This window comes from Bubalus bubalis, chromosome 16 (genome assembly GCF_019923935.1).
Source record: "Bubalus bubalis isolate 160015118507 breed Murrah chromosome 16, NDDB_SH_1, whole genome shotgun sequence".
In the NCBI taxonomy this organism is placed as follows: domain Eukaryota; kingdom Metazoa; phylum Chordata; class Mammalia; order Artiodactyla; family Bovidae; genus Bubalus; species Bubalus bubalis.
The window spans coordinates 63899861-63917687 of NC_059172.1; the positions used below are offsets into that span (position 1 = coordinate 63899861).

A 17827-nucleotide genomic window follows, 5' to 3' on the forward strand; every position below is an offset into this window, starting at 1 on the left:
AATACATACATTATGTACCTGGTGACTGGCAGAAAGGAGATTCTCAATACTTGCTACTGGCCTTCTCCCTGAACTTTTCTGTTGCACAAAATGAGGCAGGTGGCCACAGATAGTCTGGTTACTATTGCTATCAGACTCAAAAGGCTCAGCTCCGCTGAGGAATGGGTTTTTAGCCAGGGGCGCATGTGCGTTACACGTGCTTATGATGTTGGATGGCTGGAGGCCACGGGGCTGCTGAGTCAGTGACCTGCATTCTTCTGTGTGTCTTTAAACCAGAGCAGGGCCAAGCCCTCAACCAGCCAGGAGCCTGGAGAAAGATAACAGGGTGTGAGGCGGTCTGTAAAGCCCAGGGCCTTGCAGCCAGCAGGGAGAGAGGGGCCAGGTGGCTTCAGGGCCCTTTGGGAGCCTGCCCTTTGTCCGGGGCTGTGGCCTTGGTATGCACCCAGCCTGGTCTCTGCTGCCAGACACCGTGTTCATTGGTAGAATGTAGAACTGGTCAGACAGTGATCCCTAAGGCCAGCTCACCTGACCTTCCACCCCAGTTATCGGTCCGTTTGACCTGAGACTCAGGATGAAATGATTGAACTGCTGGCTGTGGTATGTGCAGGTAACATTTACGCTCACATCTGCAAGCTGTCGTGCAGACTTGGAGGGGAAGCCACCCAAGGCACAGAGGTGAGCTCTGGCGCCAGCAAGTCTGGGCTCAGATCTTGACTCCATTTACTACCTTTGTGACACTGGTCAAGCCAATTGACCTCTCTAAAGCCTCAGATTCTTCTTCTCTAAAGTGGGGGTCATATGACTGATCTCTGAACTGGTTGGTTCAGTTACAAGGGCTCACACGTGTCAAAGGGCTTGGGCTCCTCTATCTTCTCTGCTTGGAATCACTCCTCATCTGCTTAAAACGCTGCTCTGGGGCCACCTTCTCTGACCATCTGCTTTGTATTCTTTGAGTCTAGAAGCATCAAGAAGGGCTCATAGCACCTTTGGCTGGCCCCATGCTTGGAGCCTAGGTTTAGAGTGATGGACAAACCCAGGCTGGACTCCTGAAAGGCGGACCAAACTTGGCTGGGACCCAGACAGTGGTGACAGTCTCCCTGCGGGGAGAGCACCCCACGCTGCTGGGGTGGATTCTTGTACATTTTAGTTATATCTCCTGGGAACAAGTCCTGGCTGGTTTTGGTTGATTTTTTTTTTTTTTTTGACTTTCAAGATATAGCACGTGAATTTCTAAATTTCAAAGCCCTCTAGGCAATATGCAAATGGTTTTAATTTGAGGTGTAACAGACAGGTGGAATTGACTCTAGAAAGCCAGCACTTTTTTGATTCCTGCCATATGATCTCTGAAAAGCAAGATGATTCTTTCAATTTATAGAATATTTTTTGGCCTCTTCTGTCCTATGATTTCTCTAGGCTGTGGTGTTGAGGAAAACATTTAAGGAGAAGCTTCTAAGAAAAAGGAAGATTCTCCTTGCTTTGGGTTATGGCGCACTCTTTCCTGTGTTGGTTTAGCAGCAGCGGGTTAGGGGCTGTGGTCTGGACGGCAGGGTGTCCATCCTGGATCAGAGAGGAAGATGCCAGGCAACTCCAGGCCTTCCCCTAGGACTTGTTTTGATCCTTTCTTGTCACACTTTCCTTTTTCTTTAACTTCTCATGGTTTTTTATGTGTGGTGGGGTGTGGGGGGCTGGAGGGACCATCTGACCCTACAGAACAGACCTTGGCTGAGTAACTGGAATTAAGATAGTGATTAAAAGCATGAGCTTCCGGGATGGAATTTGTGGATTCAAATCCTGACTTTTCCCACAACCTGTTCTTGTGGCTCTGGGTACTTCATTTAACCACCCTAAGGCTTATACCTGTAAAATGGAAATAAAACCAGCATCTGCTTCATTTTGCCAGGGTGAAATGCATTCATTAGGTAATGTACACAGTACAGCACATGATATTTAAAAACTCCCTCACAGAATGTTTCCTTCTTGGTTTCATGTATTATTAACCAACTTGGGAGCTCCAACCCACCCACAGGTGATGGGTCCTGTTGTGATCCCAAATGGTGCTGAGTGCTCTGTGGGGAGACAAGAGAAAGATCAGCCTTATTTCTTGGCTCTAAGGAGCTCTAGGAGAGACAAGACTTATACAAGAATAGAAAATCATGAGCTAAACAACCAAGCCAGTGTCTAATAAAATGCTAAGCTGAACGAACCTGGTGATGGGAGAGGTTGAAATTCAGGGAAGGAGGCCTCTATAGAAGCAAGGAGGTGCCCAGCATTTATTGAGCACTTACTATGTGCTGGCTTCACACAACTGGACCCTATTTTACTCACCAAGGGACACTGAGGCTCAGACACATGAAATAACTCACTTCCAGGTAGAATTGGCTGGAATTGGCATTGGAGTCTGGATGATGGAGAGTGGTCCTGAGCTGACCTGGAGAGAGTGGTGGGGTGCAGAGAGGCAGAGGTTGAAGGGGATCTCTATTCCTCAGTTTGCTGCCTTATTCCTTGGTTGCTCCCCTGAAGCTGTGCCCTGCCCCCTAGAAAGACATGAGAAGTGCTGCCTGGGGCCCACTGCTGGTCTAGCCATGCTGGGCAGGCTATGGGCATTGGTGCCAGCTGGTGCTGGCTGGTGGAGACCACATACGGCTCCTACTGTGCCACAGCCCAGCAGTGAAACCCGACACGTGTCTTGGCTCCACAAGGTGCTGGGCATTTGCCTTCTTATCAGGCTGGGCACATTCCTTGACCAAGTGGCCACCTGGGTTGCCGGTCAGGGTAGGTCCACTTCCGGCTGTGTGTGGATTTGCATTGCTGCCTGTCCTGCAAGGTTTGCATTTCTGAGAGTCTGGCCTGGTGATGTGGGGGCTGGCGTTGGGGGTGTGCTGCCTTGACTGCTGTCATTAGTGTGACTGAGGCATCTGGCATCCTGGGACAAGTGTGGTTCTGGTAGAGAGGACCAGGCTTTGAATCCTGCCCACCTTTCTTGATTGTACAAGCTGGAGCAGATCACCTCACCCCTTTAGGCTTCACCTTCCTTTACCATAAAATGGAAATGGTAAAAAAAAATACCCACCCTCAGTTTCATTTTGAGTATCAAATATTATAAGGAGCCTGACCTATCTTGCTAGGTGCTCCATAAAATTAATAATCATTTTTAACAATAATCACTGCCTCTGGAATATTGAGAGCTCTGAGCTCTAAAATAGTGCTCAGAAGGGATTAATACAAGTATGTGGTATGAGGCTGCCTCTGCGTCTTTCTTGTGCGGACTTGGTAGAGACCCAGCTTCTAATCCTCAAATGGGAGAAGGAATTTGAGCCTGTGGAAATCCTGCGCTCCAGCAGATTGCTCAGGAAGATTGTGTGACTGTAATAAAACTTTGCCCCTACAAAGTCTCTACCGGGCTGACATGTGTCTTGAGGAGAGTTTAGCTTGAATGCATCACCCAATGGGGTGCTCTAGCGATCATAATGGGCAAATGCCCACTTCTCATCTGTCACGTCTGGGGCTCAGTGGAGAGAAAACACTGTAGGTGTCAGAGCCCTGGGGTTTCAACTGCAGCTTGCCATCGGGTGACCCAGGACACTTTCCTCCACTTCTTTTGGTCCCCTTCTCATGTCAGGAGGTCCTCTGCCCTCTCTTGTCCTTGGCATTTACAAGAGCCCTGCAAGGTCAGCATTATGATGATGGTTTGTGTGTGCATGTGTGTGCGTGTGTGCACTCGGTCATGTCAGATTCTGTGTGACCCCATGGACTGTATCCCGCCAGGCTCCTCTGTCCCTGGGATTCTCCAGGAAAGGATACTGGAGTGAGTTATCACCTCCTTCTCCAGGGGATCTTCCCAACTCAGGGATCCAACCCACGTCTCCCGTGTCTCCTGTGGACTGGCAGGTGGATTCTTTACCGCTGAGCCACCTGGGAAGCCCACTGTTACTGAGCAATCAAACTTGGGTCACTTAGTGACTTGCCCAAGCACTCCTGTAAGAAACCCAGAGTGAAAACAAGGTGTTGCACCAGGCTTGAGCCTCGTGTTGAAAACTTTATCCAGATTCCCCGGGATCCTCTGGAAGAAGTTCTGGGCCAGTGGTCCAGTTTGAAACCTTGAGTCCTTCCTTTGGCATCTTAATCACTGTGCTTTTCCGAATGAAATTCCTCTTCTCTGGTAACACTAACTGGCTGTTTGCATAGTGTATCTTTGAGAACAATCTCAGGCCAAACCCTGTCATTTTATGAGAAGTTGGTTAATTATAAGGCGCTGCCAAGCCTGCAGCATGGAACAGATAGGGCAGACTGACTATTTTCAGGGGTTGTAAAAATTCTCTGGATGGCTATTGCCAAAAAAAAATTTCTAAAATGGACTGCACGGTGGTTCTAACAGAGACATTTTTGGGGAGGGAAAGTCCAGCTTTATGGAGTCACTAAGAATAGTGCAGGTTGACCTGGGGTTTTGATTCCAATCAGTTCAGTCTGAGATCAGCTTTATTCTCAAAAACCTGGCCGATCAGCCTACAGCCCTGAAGATCCAGTCATGTGAACTCAAGGCACTTTTGGTGAGAGTGTGGAGGTAGTTCGGGTAGATTTAGGCTTCTTTTCTGAGTTTTAATAAGTTGAATGACCCCTTAGGCGGCAGACCCACGAATTAAACATAAATTTCATTTTCCTCCAGGAAACAAACAATTCACAGCGGCCGGAGGAGATGCTGTGCTTTTTGTGGGTGCAGCCTTAGCGCCATTTTCTCCACCTGGGCCCTACCCTGGTCAGCAGGAGCTCATGGCAGGGCAGCTGAGTGGGAGCGGGGAGGAAGAGGAGCCGCAGGATGGACTGCACTTATCAGGAGGTGACTCTGAGACCTCTGCTCGATCTGAACTCGCTCAGCTCCCAGCTTGGAGAGCCAGGGGCAGACAATCCCGACTCCATACGAGGAGATGAGGTTGGCAAAAGAGGCAGCTAATGGCTGCGTGAGTTAGGCCGAGACTGGAGGCACAGTGGTGTGATTAGCAGGTTTTGAGACTGGAACCTGGGAGCTGGCTGGCCTCTTAGCTTCAGCCCTCTGGCCCCTAGGTGGGTACCATTCTCCCCCCCGACACACTTCATGGAATGTAAGTGAAGGGAACCAGAGGACCAGGAGTACTCCTCAAAGTGTTCCTTGAAGCAAAGGTGGCCGAGTTTTGCCCTTCCCAGTCCCTCAAGCTGACAAACCCATCAGTCTCTCTTTGAGTGTCTACCTCTCCTTCCTGGCTTAGGCGGTAGGTTGTCCCTCTTCCAAGAGGCATCCCACAGGGGATGTTCTAATATCCTCGCTCTTGTCTCTTTTTTAGTCTTGGAATAGGGTCCTTGTCTTCTCCTCTCCCTTTCCTCCCCTCACTCTCATCGTTTGCTCTCTTTCTCTTCTTCCTTTAACCTCTGTCCCTCTTCTTCTTTATTCTCTTTCCCCAGCCCTTTCTCCTTCCTTGTTTTGATGTGTTGATTTTTCTTCCTACCCCTGGCAGTCTTGCCTCCTTAACAGAACTAGGGGCTCCCTGAGGCCAAAGACCACGACTTGAACTTGCATCCTATCTGGTGTATGGAGAGAGACCCTCTTGAACCAATTGTCAGGGTGGTTCTCAGTGAGTCTGTGTTCCTCCTGGCCTGTGACTCCACTTCAGAGTACTTCCTTCCCTCTCTAAGCCCTCCTGGACTGCTTTCCTGGACTGTGGCTCCTCTAGGGCAGCTTCAGTAGCTGACGGGGGCTTGCCTCTGCCTTGGCTGGCCTGTCCTATCCTCAGCCCCGTTTCCATTGCCAGCTGCTGGTCTCCACTGCACAGACCCCTTTCAGCTGCCGACGAGCTCTTGGACAGCGACTAGGCAAGGCTGAAGTTCCCCATTCTCTGCCATTTCTTTTTCCCTCTGCTGGCAACAAGAAGTCTCAGTGACTGGGAACACTAAAAAAGATCTGACCCAGCCTGTCTGAAAAAATAACACAAACAAAATAAAAACTGAATTTGTTGAACTCTACTTGTAAGATATTATTGTAGACAAACATATATCATTATCCAGCTTTAACAGTGAAATCTTGGCTTTTCATGGCTGGAGACTGATGGAGACTGAGACCAAAATGCAGAAGGTGAGTAGCAGTGGCAGTCAGGAAGTCTCCACGGATGGTTTAGTTGAAACCCTAAGGTAAACAGCTCATTGCCAGGCATCTGGTTAGCTGCTTCATGTGCCTTTTCACTGAGTCCTCCAGCAATCCTAGGAGGCAAGTGAGTGTTAATTTTTTTGCCCGTCTTATACACAAACTACTGAAGCTTAGGAAGAGTTAAGCAGTTTAGCCAAAGTAATGGGCCTAGAGGTTTAAATCTGGGGTGACTCGGGTTGGTGCTTACGTTCATAGCCACTCTATGGTACTACCTCCAAAAGCAAGCACGGTGTCAAGTTTGGAAAGCTTTCAGGAATCAGGCCCTGGAGTGAGGCAGTCCAATCCATAGTGAGCTCTCAGATGAATAAATCATCACGTTTGCCTCTGTAGACGTTTATATGTTTGGGTCTATTAGACTAGCCCTAAAAAGTATACTGTTTTTACTTTTAGACACTATTACTACGGTTTGTGTAGCTGCCACAGATGAATCAACATCTCAGTCCCTTGCTACTCAGAGTGTGCTTGAAAGACCAGAATTGTCAGCCTCAGCTGGGAGCCTGCTAGAAATGCAGGGTCTCAGACCCCACCCCAGACCTGCCCAAGCACAATCTCCACTCTATGAGCCCCCAGGGGCCCATGTGCACACGGGGTGAGCTGGGCTCACAGCTTTGCCCTGTGGGGGTTACCCACGCAGTTGAAGGCAGAGCAACTGATTTATGATTCAGTCCACCCAGTTTTCCAAAGGAACACAACATTTTATTATTTAAAAAATATTTAACCACTTCTGATGTAACTGATAACCCTGACTAGCTCATAAAAACTAACCATTTAAAAACATTTCTGTTAAACAGTGGAGTTTACCTGAATCCAAATACCTGGGCATACCTCAAGTACCTCATTCACTGAACATCACCTGCTCTCTTTCTAACAACTTCTGAGTCACTCGACAGGAAGAAGTCCTTGAAAGTGGCTCATTTTAGCCAGCTGCACACACTATTAGAGAAAAGAATAAGGATAATTACCACTTACTGAGTACTTTCTACTGGGGGTCTATAGTGCGTTATCTGTAATCCTATTATTTTTAGGGGTGGCATGGGACTTCAACTTTTGCATCTCTTCTGGTTTATTTTGTAGAAGGGAATTTCATATAAAATTGTGATGTTTTATTGACAGGGACTATCTTAGTCATCCTTCTACCTGCAGAGTGCTTGGTACAGCATTTTATATAGAGTAATTGCATAGTAAGCATTTTTAAAAAATAAAAGACAGTCCAGCAACTCCAAGCTCCTCCTAAGGACGTTTCTTAAAGAGGCCTTTTGATTTTTCTTTAAGACATTAAAAATAATTCCATGGTATCATTTGAAACAGAGCTCTACTGGAGCAGTTTCCTCGCAGAGACCATGACAATAGCTGACCAAATTCTCTTTGTTCCCTTTCTGTTCTGCATCAAGTTTTAACCACAGCTTTCCATTTCAGCCTTTTATTTTTGTCAGTCAGAGATGCCTTCATTCTGCTGATGGTGTTGTCCATGGATGAAGAGTGGGGTCAGTGGTATGAACCTCTGGAGAACTCTGTTCCAGAACTCTGTTCTAGGGCCTTTCCTAGGGCAAGGGGGTCATAGACTATGGGCTTAGACAGATTTAGGTTTGAATTATGTTCCTCTAACTTATTGACCTGGTATTTGACTCAAACTTTCTGAACCTTAGTTTTCTCATCTATAAAATGGGATACTGCTGCTGCTAAGTCACTTCAGTCGTGTCTGACTCTGTGTGACCCTATAGATGGCAGCCCACCAGGCTCTGCCATCCCTGGGATTCTCCAGGCAAGAACACTGGAGTGGGTTGCCATTTCCTTCTCCAATGCATGAAAGTGAAAAGTGAAAGTGAAGTTGCTCAGTCATGTCCGACTCTTAGTGACCCCATGGACTGCAGCCTTCCAGGCTCCTCCGTCCACGGGATTTCCCAGGCAGAAGTACTGGAGTGAGGTGCCATTGCCTTCTTTGAAAATGGGATACTAATACTTAACTTAGTGGCTGGTTTGGGGGACCAAATGAGCTAGTGGCAGGTAGGTAGCCTAGCAGGCACAAAATAACTGGGGAGCTCCATCTGCACAATGACCAGCTGAAGTCAGCAAGACCATGATTTTCCCCTAAAGAAGAGAGAGAACAGAAAAACCAGATAGTTAGGAAAGTCTTTCCCAAAGGAATGGCTACAACTGTTCTCAGACCCTGGCAATAGTGACAAAGTTCTCACAATCCCCATTCTCTCCAAGAGAATGGATGGCCTCTTGTCTCAGTGTCTTAGGGCATTTGGAAAGATCTTGGATGCTCTGGTCATGCAATGTGACCGGACTTCCTGAGCCTTTTTTTAAATTTTTAATTGAAGTATAATTGACTTATTATGCTGCCAGTCCCAGGTGCACAAACAGTGAGTCTATATTTCTGTACATTACATGATGATCACTACAGGAAGTCTATTCACCATACAAAGTTATTGCAGGGTTATTGACTATATTTCTCATGTTGTACATTGCATCCTGGTGACACATATGAGCTCCTTTTGATCAACTCAAAAAAAAAAAAAAAGCATTCCACAAGTTGTTCCCAGGACAAAACCAATTTTGAAGAGTTTTTCTGAACGAGTAGGTTTTACTCCATTGGTTTGTGTGCTTGGGTCACTGAAGCCCAGAGGGGTTAAGGCACTTGTCCAATATCGCAGAGCCAATAGTCGGTAGAAGCAGGAATCAAGCCTAGGTCGGTCTGCTCCAGAGGTCATAAGTCTGGGCTGTATGGAGTGGTGTCTGGCAAGCGGGATTCCCACTCCCCTCATCCTGCTGCAGAAAGGAGACAGATGGCAATCTCCTTTCTTCCCTTGCACAGGTGGGAGGGAACACGGAGGCTCACGCTCCGCATGGCTACCCAGATCAGTAGGCTCAGTTCTGTCCTGCCCAGGTGGCCTCCTCCAGGCAATCAGCCAGCATCCCTGCACTCCCCCCAGCCCCTCTTGGAACAGGGAGGGAATGGGATGGAGGGGGTAGGTTGGGGGGGCGGTTCCTCCTCTAGCCATTCCCATCTCATGGAGAGGAAGCCTCAGGGAAGGACAACCAAGCCCACTGTAGCTTTGATCCTTCCTGCAAAACACTTGGAACACAGAAAACTTCAGCCTTTTCATTTTCTTATTCACAAAGCTCAGTGAGTGAGAACTTAAAAACCTGTGGAGGAGAACTTTAGAGAGGCCACAGGGAGGACACTCCCCACCCCCTCCACCACCATCTGAGTCTAGCTCTGCTTGCTAAGCCCGTGGCAGAGACAAGTGGCTCAGACGAGCCTGGCTCCTCAGACCCAGCTCAGACTGGCTGCAGCCTATGTGCGCTGAACTGGAGGGAGGAGATCGGGGTCAGGAGCCCCATGGCTCTCACCTGCCACACACTTCTGCAGGTCCTCAACCCACTGCACTGCCCTGGGCCCGGACTCCAGTGAAAGGTTAGAAGGATGTCCTTGCTGTGTCTTTCTGTTTCAGGTCGAGGGTGGCAGGCAGAGCGGTTTACTCAGGCTGGGGAGGTGCTCAGGCTGGAGCCCTCTCACTCGATGGGGCCACTCTCTATGCCCTCCCCTCGCTGGGCTGTTGGAGCAGTTGGAGGCTTGCGGTGTAGGAGCAGGCTACCGCAGAAGGAAGAAACATTCCTGTGGCTTCCTCAGGCCCAAATGCACATGAAATAGAGACCCAGAGCCCCACAGAGAGTAGGTGGGTGTTCCCACTGCCTGGTTCAGTGCCTCAGTGGAGACACGAGGAAGGTTCCCCAGACAGAGCATGGCAGGAGGTCATCTGAACAAGTCTGATTGCGTGTCCCAGCCACCGAAAGTCTTTTTGCAACATGAAGCAAGGAGCCACGCAGAGAGAAGTTCAAAGGAAATGAGTGTCCACAATGATGTCAGGCCCAGATTCCTTCCGGGTCGGAATTCTCTGATAATAACAACCAGAGTGGGAGGTGTTTACTGTTGGCCAGGATCTGTGCTTTTTATGAAACTTTAAAAAGTGGTTTTCAATAACCTTAGGAGTTTTGAAGGGCTACCAAAGGCTGGATTTTCTATTTGTCCCTTAAGGGGAACTAAACAATTAGGCCCATGTCCCTTCTGCCTCTTGCTCCCCGATCCCTCCTGCCCCCCAAGTCATCTCTTCCTCAGTAGCTCCTTATTGACCTGTAATGGCTTTTTGTGCAATAAAGAACTTCTCTGCCAGAAGACAGTCCTGTCCTGGAACAAGTCACTTTGCTGTTCTGGACTCAGTTTTCTCACCTGTGGAATGAGGGTTGATTGGACAAAACCACTGGTTCTCAACACTGACTCTGCATTAGTATCTTCTTGGGGGGAGTCCCGAGATCATCTGAATGCTTACTTCATAGATACCCATACACCCATGACACATAAATGCACACATGTATAAAGGGTGAAAGCTGCATAAGATTTGTAGTCTAGTTAACAGCATTGGACCAATATCACCTTCCTGATTTTGCTATTGTACTGTAATAAAAAGATGTCAGTCACCATTGAGAGAAGCTAGGTGAAGGGTGTATAGGACTCCAAGTATTTAGTATTATTTTTGCAACTTCTTGTACTTTTAAAATACAGAGTTGAAAAAATTCCTAATGCCCAAATTCCACCCCAGAGATTACGATTCATTTGTCCAGGGCTTGGATATCAGTGTTTTTCAAAACCTCCTTGGTGACTGTAATATGCAGCCACAGGGTTCAGAGCCCCTGAAATAGATGATATCTGGAATCCTTTCCAGCCCTAAAATATTATCAGCCAAATTAATCTCAACCCTTCCTCAAACTATTTAAATGTTCAACGTGTAGGGGTCATTTTTGTTTTTATTACCCACTGCATAAAGGTGTTCTTTAATTTGTCCTAAAGTTACCCCTTGTCTGAGTGACCTATGCTTTCATTCTCAAGTACTGTCATCCTCCAGCTGGATCTTGGAACTGCTGCTTCTAATTGATGTTCTTTCCCCAGGTTTCTTGCCTCTGCCATGGTTGACATTCATGGGCGGCAGTTCATTTCTCATTCACCCTAGACCACAAGCCCCTGCTTAGATGTGGTCAGCTCTGCACAGGTCTCACCAGATAAGGGTGAATTAGGCAGGCTTCCATTTAAATTCTCTTTACTTTATTTATTTATTTTAATTTTATTTTATTTTTAAACTTTACAAAATTGTATTAGTTATGCCAAATATCAAAATGAATCTGCCACAGGTATACATGTGTTCCCCATCCTGAACCCTAAATTCTCTTTACTTTATTCTCTGTACTTCCCCCCAAACCTCTATGGGGAACCAGACTTTCCCGAACCATTGAGGTTAATCAATAGGAATTATAACATGGGAAATGAAAGATTCAAACCTAATGCTGAATGGGACTGTACTTGGCATTTGAAAAAGAAAAAAAAGCACCTCAAAGTTAAATCTCTCACAGGGAGTCCACTTGAGGATTTGCCCCTGTTCTAATGCTAAATCCCCTGTCCTCTGATGAACAGTCTTTTCAGAGAACACACATTTTTTGCACAATCACAGTGAAATTGTTACCCTATCCGGATACCGTTAGGGAAAGTGTCATCCACGTACAAATTTATCTCTTTCAGTTATCAGGGCAATCCTAGTAACTGAATAACCCCCAGCAGAGCTCTTCTCAAAATCTGGCTTATTCAACCTCGAGTTACACAGTGCGGGAGAGATGTGGGCTTCGCTAGGGCAGACCTATGTGGGCTTTGACAGGTCTAGTCCTGACAGGCTAAAGGCGAATGTTTTCTCTTTGCTCCTGATCACCCAGGTGGAAATGAACAGATGTCTCTCTCTCTCACACATACAAATATTTCCCAGGGACCAAGTGCACGTTCTCTATCCATATTAAGTGATAGAAACTGTTTTCTGAGTGGACACAGATTCCTGCCCTCAATGAGTTTAGAACTTTATTATTGTGCGAACTTGTCTCCTTTCAGATTTGTTCATCTTCCAGCTCCTACATCTTGCCCAGAGGCCTACCGGGAGTAAGAAATGGGTTATGTTCCCTGCCTTTTAAAGCACAGAGCCGCCTAGCCCTGAATACCCTGCACCCCTGTCTTGCTGCACTAAACTCTAGTCATTAGGGCTTTGTGATACCCCGCCCCTGACCAACTCTTGTTTCTTCAGCAGGGCATCTGTATTCTTCATCCGTATGAAGAAGCGAGGAAGTGTGAAAGTTAATTTTCTTGAGCAGCCATGCCAACGTTGTGCAGGCATCACAGAGGGTTTGAGGATTTAGAAATCGTTGTAAGTCCATGTTTATTTTAATCTATAATAGTCACAGTTTTCATTGGCTTTAATTCTAATTTATTTAACCTTCATCTTTCTAGAATGAATAATCACTTTAAAAACCATTTTCTACTGAAAAGAGGCACTGCATGGCCCCTCTCCTCAGCTCTGCCCGGCTCCATCATTCCAGTTATCTTTATCTGTACCTTGCTCTCTGATGTCCACTTGCAGTCTTAGGCCAGCTGCCAAATGTCACTGCTCTGGGCCATTGATTGAGGTAATGGTTTCCAAATGTTTACTACTTTAAACTTTATCTCAGCTCTCTCAGGCTTTAACGTTTGACCCTAATATAAATTTCCTAAGAATCTGAAAATCAGTCCATGCCCATCCTCCCGGTTTTAAATTTTAAAAATCACATCCTTATTTCTGTGTGTTTTTAAATTTAATTAAAAATTTTTATTAGAGGATAATTGCTTTACAATGTTGTGGAGGTCTCTGCTGTACATCAGTGCAAATCAATCATCATCATATTTATATGCCCTTCCCTCTTAAGCCTTCACCACGATTCCACACCTCTAGATCATTACAGAGTGCCAAACTGGGCTCCCTGTGTTACATAGCGGTTTCCAACTAGCTATCTGTTTTACACATGATAGTGTATATATGTCAATGCTTCTGCCTCTCTGTGCCCATTAGTCCATTCTCTACGTCTCTCTTTTAAATTTTTGACTGAATTTTGAAGGCGTGTAATCAGTCTTGCACATGATAAGCACTTAATCAATATTTTGCTTTATTAATGTTCCTAATGGTTCTGAATGGACTTCCCTGGTGGCTCAGATGGTAAAGCATCTGCCTACAATGTGGGAGATTCAGGTTCAACCCTGGGTTGGGAAGATCTCCTGGAGTAGGAAATGGCAACCCACTCCAGTATTCTTGCCTGGAAAATCTCATGGACGGAGGAATCTGGTAGGCTATAGTCCATGGGGTCGCAAAGAGTTGGACACAGCTGCTGCTAAGTCGCTTCAGTCGTGTCCAACTCTGTGTGACCCCAGAGATGGCAGCCCACCAGGCTCCCCGTCCCTGGGATTCTCCAGGCAAGAACACTGGAGTGGGTTGCCATTTCCTCCTCCAATGCATGAAAGTGAAAAGTGAAAGTGAAGGCGCTCAGTCATGTCCGACTCTTAGCGACCCCATGGACTGCAGCCTACCAGGCTCCTCTGTCCATGGGATTTTCCAGGCAAGAGTACTAGAGTGGGGTGCTATTGCCTTCTCTGTGGACACAGCTGAGTGACTTCATATTCACTTTCAAGGGTTCTGAATAACAAAATTATTCATTCATTTGAACTTACATTTGTAACCTTATTAAATGTCTCTGTGGTATGAGGAACTGGCTACAAATATTCATGTCCAGATACACATGCAACTTTTAGGGCAAAGATCAAATTCCAAATAGATTATTCCTCCACGTCTAATGCATGGAATGCATGCTGAGACTATTAGAAGGTCTGACTGTGGCATCAGATAAGCAGAATTTGAGGACTCTGTCTTGATTTATAGGTTGTGTGACCATGGGCAAGTTATTTCATCTCTCAAAACAGCAATTTTATCATTGAGAAAAATGAGACCATTATAGTGTCTATCTTGTGTGGTTGTTTGAAGATTAAATGAGATAGGGCCATTGCATTGGCCCACAGAAAGAACTCAGTCCATATAAGCTATTATTAAAGTTTCTGAGTTCTTCTAAGTTACAAGGGAACAATCCAGACACGGAACATCAGTGTTTTTTCATTTTATTTTTAATTGAAGGATAATTGCTTTACAACATTGTATTGGTTTCCGCCATACATCCATATCAGTGTTTTAACTGTAAGCAGAGGACCACCTAAATCAGAATCAACCAAGGACTTACTGAATGAAAAAAAAAGAATCAACTTAGATACATTTAAACAGGCAGATGCCTGGGCCCTACCACTGACTTATTGATCATGCTTTCTCACACCGAGGTGCTATTGTTCAGTCACTCAGTCCTGCCCAAACCTTTTCGACACCATGGACTGTACACGCCAAGCTTCCCTGTCCTTCATTATCTCCTTGAGCTTGCTCAAATTTATTTCCATTGAGTCAGTGATGCCATCCAACCATCTCATTCTCTGTTGCCCTCTTCTCCTCTTGTCCTCAATCTTTCTCAGTATCAGGGCCTTTTCCAAAGAGTCTTCACGTCAGGTGACCAAAGTATTGGAGCTTTAGCTTAAACATCAGTCTTTCTATTGAATATTCAGAGTTGATTTCCTTTAGGACTGACTGGTTTGATCCTGCTGTCTCAAGGGGCTCTCAACAGTTTTCTCCAGCACCACAGTTTGAAAGCATCAATTCTTTGGTGCTCAGCCTTCTTTATTGTCCAACTCTCACAACTGTATGTGAGTGACTATTGGAAAAACCATAGCTTTGACCACGTGGACCTTTGTTGGCAAGGTGATGTCTCTGTTTTTTAATACACCATCTAGGTGTGTCATAGCAAGGAGCATGCGTCTTTTAATTTCGTGGCTGCAATCACATCCACAGTGATTTTGGAGCCCCCCAAAATAGAGTCTGTCACTGTTTCCACTTTTTCCCCATCGATTTGCCATGAAGTGATGGGGGTGGATGCCATGATCTTCTTTTTTTGAATGTTGAGTTTCAAGCCAGCTTTTTCACTCTCCTCTTTCACCTTCATCAAGAGGCTCTTTAGTTCCTCTTTGTTTTCTGCCATAAGGGTGGTGTCATCTGCATATCTGAGGTTATTGATATTTCTCCTGGCAATCTTGATTCCAGTTTATGCTTCATCCAGCCTGTACTCTGCATAGAAGTTAAACAAGCAGGGTGACAGGTTAAACAAGCCTTGATGTACTCCTTTCCCAATTTTGAACCAGTCTGTTGTTCCATGTCTGGTTCTAACTGTTGCTTCTTAACCTGCATACAGACTTTTCAGGAGACAGGTAATGTGGTCTGGTACTTCCATATCTGTAAGAATTTTCCACAGTTTGTTGTGATCCACACAGTCAAAAGCTTTAGCATAATCAATGAAGCAGAAGTAGATGTTTTTCTGGAATTCTCTTGATTTTTTTTATGATCCAACAGATGTGGGCAATTTGATCTCTGGTTCTCTGCCTTTTCTAAATCCTGCTTGAACATCTAGAATTTCTCAGTTCAAATACTGCTGAAGCCTAGCTTGAAGGTTTTGAACATAATTTTGATAACAATTGTGAAATGAGTGCAATTGTACGGTAATTTGAGCATGCATTGGTATTGCCTTTCTTTGGGATTGGAATGAAAACTGACCTTTTCCTGGGCACCTGTGTTTTATCCAGCTTCCTAGGCATCTATTGATGAGAAGCGTTCTGGGCTGTCTCAGAGCTGCTGTGCAGCTCCGTGTCACTGTGTGAGCTGCAGTGGGTAAGAGGCTAGGTGGCCTGTGTCCATTGACTTTGTAGCATGTCAGGTGTTCTGTGGCCCCAAATTTTTGCAAAGATCTTAAGGACCATTTTATATGCTTTGTGCTCAGTCATGTCTGACTCTTTGCAAACCCATGGACTGTATATAGTCTGCCAGGCTCCTCTGCCCATGGGATTTTCCAGGTAAGACTACTGGAGTGGGGTGCCATTTTCTATTCCAGGGGATCTTCCCAACCCAGGGGATTGAACCTGCATCTCTTGCATCTCCTGCATTGGCAGGCAGATATTTATCCACTAGCACCACCTATGAAGCCCATTTTAAAGTTGGAGTTATTCATCATAATACGCAGTAGAGATTTTAGCTCTTGTCTCACATTTTTAAAAAATGAATCTTTTTCCATGCCAGATTTAGGGGAAAAATTAAAGGACATGTGAAGAAAGAACCAGATACAAGGAAGCAGGAAGTGCTCTCAACGCTGCAAGGTCACCGATTCAGAAAGCAGAGGATAGAAGTGGGGAATGAAAAAAAGAATGGCATCCAGGAAAGAGATTTTGGTGCCAACCACTGGACATCTGTGTGTTCTTTGCTCTTTGTCTCTTTGGGGCAGCTGCTGGGGGTGGGTACAAGGTGTGCAGGGGCTTTGGGCTGTGTGCACAGACATTTGTTGACAATAGACCGGTTTCAGTTTGGTTTGAAACTATTAAAATTTTATTTTTATTGGTGTCTCAGAAAGGCAGTGATTGTTCTGTTCCCCTGGCACATCTATCCCAGAGGCAGGTTGTAACTTGTCCTGTTTGCCCAAGCCTTAGTAGAGTCCCCAGGGAAGGGACAGTCAGATAGTGTCAATTTGAAAGCAAATGTGTCTCCTGATCAAAAGAAACCCACTGAGGTGGAGGCTTGTCACCTTCTTCCCCTCCATCTTCCAGCTCTTGTGCTTGGCACCTTCTTTTCCTGTGGACAGTCCGACCCAGCTGGAAAGCTCTGACTATTTGTAGGCAGCTGGGAACACAGTTTTGTGTCAACAGGAAGGTTGGGGTTTAATGGAGAATGATTCCTCAGGCTCCCGAGCAGTCTTTCACAAATGGCAGCTCAAACGTTTCACCAGTGGAGAGTAGGGAGCACTTCTTGGTATTTTTCAGACCCTAGCGCAGCCACTTATTGGCTGCGTGACAGTGGGCAGGTGACTTAACTTCTCTGAACCTCAGACTTCTCATTTTGCTATCAGTGTTATTGTGAAGATTGAGATGATGTGTGAGAAGATCAATAGACAATTCTGGCACATAGAAGGGCTCAGAAAATGGTAGCTGTGGCCAGTACCAATGGTACCAGTATTGCTTCCCTTGTGCTGAACCTCAGGACACGGAAAATGCCCCCAGACCTCACTGTGGAGATGAAGTCCTGTGCCTTCATGCCCTCAACAAACAGGATTCAACAGTATAGTTTAGGACAGATAGCTTTAGTAGCTCCTCTTCACCTTGAAAGGCAGTTGGCCTTGTTCAAACAGATTAATCAGAGAAGTTCAATTGTAAATAACATGGTCAATCCTATAAATCAATCTGTAAATAAGTGATGCATATTTAAAGACCTAAAGCAGAAATTCAGAAATAGAAAGTAACAAAGAATTCTAACCTTTGTGGTACATCAACTGCATGGCAGCTCTCAAGAGAAAGATTAAGTATTTGCCCTCGAAGTTTACAAAACAGGATTTTGGGTATGAAAAGAATTATCTACAGTTTAACCCTGCTGTAGGTATGATGTGCTTTTGAGGCATCTTAACCTTCCATTGACCACTGATACACATGAGAAACTAATGATTCATACACGTCTTTCTCTGATGTTACCCCAAGATGTATACCCTCGTCTAGCAGTGGAGGCTGAATGTCCCGCTTCAGCCATCACAGCTGTGTCTACCCTCCATGCCCACGGGAGCCAAGGTACCTCACCGCATTAAAATAATTTTCAATCTGTGAACAAGTGGGATTAAATACTAAAGAGTAAT

At 45.7% G+C, this 17827-nt stretch overlaps 1 long non-coding RNA gene across 1 annotated transcript; it reads left to right on the plus strand.

Annotated features, from left to right (window-relative positions):
- Nucleotides 1-238: 238 nt before the first annotated feature.
- Nucleotides 239-16762, plus strand: LOC123329825. The gene is made up of 4 exons (XR_006545417.2): nucleotides 239-675; nucleotides 12295-12414; nucleotides 12498-12673; nucleotides 16234-16762. It is a non-coding gene; the product is annotated as an uncharacterized LOC123329825 (long non-coding RNA).
- Nucleotides 16763-17827: the final 1065 nt, after the last annotated feature.